This window comes from Lampris incognitus, chromosome 20 (assembly GCF_029633865.1).
Source record: "Lampris incognitus isolate fLamInc1 chromosome 20, fLamInc1.hap2, whole genome shotgun sequence".
NCBI lineage: Eukaryota > Metazoa > Chordata > Actinopteri > Lampriformes > Lampridae > Lampris > Lampris incognitus.
In genome coordinates this window covers 24,695,012-24,696,868 of record NC_079230.1, presented here as the reverse complement: position 1 = coordinate 24,696,868, position 1,857 = coordinate 24,695,012, and positions in this window count along the sequence as shown.

The window sequence follows — 1,857 nt, the reverse complement described above, 5'->3', positions numbered from 1 at the left end:
ATGCCTCTGATTGGCTAGTACTCGTTGCCTCCGTTGGTTGTGACGGTGTGACGTCATCCGGCCTTCTTCAATGGACGAAAAACAAATGGTGCGTGTGGACGAGAATCCCGCAAAGTCGCAGAACTGGCTCCCGGCCCCGGCCCCGCCCCTTCCGACAGGTGTCCACGGCACGGGAAGCGAATTTACGAATCCTACTATGGCCACACCAAGACCCGGTGCCTCTGATTGGCTAGTACTCGTTGCCTCCGTTGGTTAAGGTTAGGGTTAGGGTGGGGTTAGGGATAGGGTTAGCCAATCACAGACAGAGTAGGGCGGGTCTTGGCGTGGCCATAGTGGGATTCGTAAATTCGCGCACAGGAAGGTGGTCAGGAGCAACTTCCTGTTTACCGTCACATGGGCTGGTAAGGCGATCTCTTCGTCTTGTCTCGTCTCCAGCAGCACGTTGGAGAACCTTCTGAAGGCCCCGTGTGGGATTTGTTTGACCGCACGGAACGAGGGTTCGAGTTCTAGATTGAAAATAAGCATTTTGTTTCGGTCTCAACCGGTTATAGTTGAAAATATATGAGCCCGTTTTACTGCGAGGGTCACAGAAACTATTGACGTGCGAGCGCCCGGGTAGCGTGGCGGTCCATTCCGTTGCCTACCAACACGGGGTCGCTTGTTCAAATCCCCGTGTTGCCTCCGGCTTGGTCGGGCGTCCCTACAGACGCAATTGGCCGTGTCTGCGGGTGGGAAGTCGGGTGTGGGTATGTGTCCTGGTCGCTGCACTAGCGCCTCCTCTGGTCGGTCGGGGCGCCCCCGGATCGGCAGAGGGGGTGGAGCAGCGAACGGGACGGCTCAGAAAGAGCGGGGTAATTGGCCAGATACAAATTGGGGAGGAAAAAATTCGTTTTCATCCATTCATCGATTATCCGAGCCGCTTATCCCAGCCGGGGTCGCGGGATGCTGGAGCCTATCCCAGCAGTCACTGGGTGGCAGGCGGAGAGACACCCTGGACAGGGCACACATTGGGACAATTTAGTACGGCCGATTCACCTGACCTACATGTCTTTGGACTGTGGGAGGAAACCCACGCAGACACGGGGAGAACATGAAAACTTCACACAGAGGATGACCCGGGACGACCCCCAAGGTTGGACTACCCCGGGGGTCGAACCCAGCACATTCACCACCAGAGTGTGTGTGTGTGTGTCGAGACCCGTCAGTCGGTCTGAGATTGCCAGGAGGTTCCAGTCCTGTTTTGCATGTTGTTTACATTTGAATTAAGGATCGACTCTAACAGCTTTTCAGACATGATGACTTGGCACCCAATTAACTGAGGCCGTGTGTCCACTGGAGAGCTGCAAAAAAACAAAAAAGTGTTTTCTGTTTTCTTATGGGCCTGGAAAGCTACCAAACCCCTGCAAGGATGGAGACGCCACACGAGTATGTCAAAAACGTGATTCCAGGTCTACGAGTTGCTTCAGGTCAAAATCAGAACATCTGGTCCACGGCACGAAATGACCCACACACACACACACACACCAGACATCGGTATGATAACCCCCCCCCCCCCCCGTGTGTACTGGAGCCCAGTGTGTGAAGTGCACCGAGGGCCGCTTGCATTTCTCCAAACGAGGGCATGCTTTTGTCTTTTTTAAGCTGCGGTGACCACTCCGGGCAGAAACCACAGACAGAGCATGAGGAGACTGTGGTTCGGGGTGGAAATAGACGCCCTGCTTCACTCCGCTCACAGATCTTTCTGGAATCTCAACTGCTGCAAAACAGCTGAATAAGAACGCATACTTAAAATAAAGCAGTTAGATGAGATTTACTCTTTTGGGGGGGGGGGGGAGAAAGATCTTATCACCATGTTAC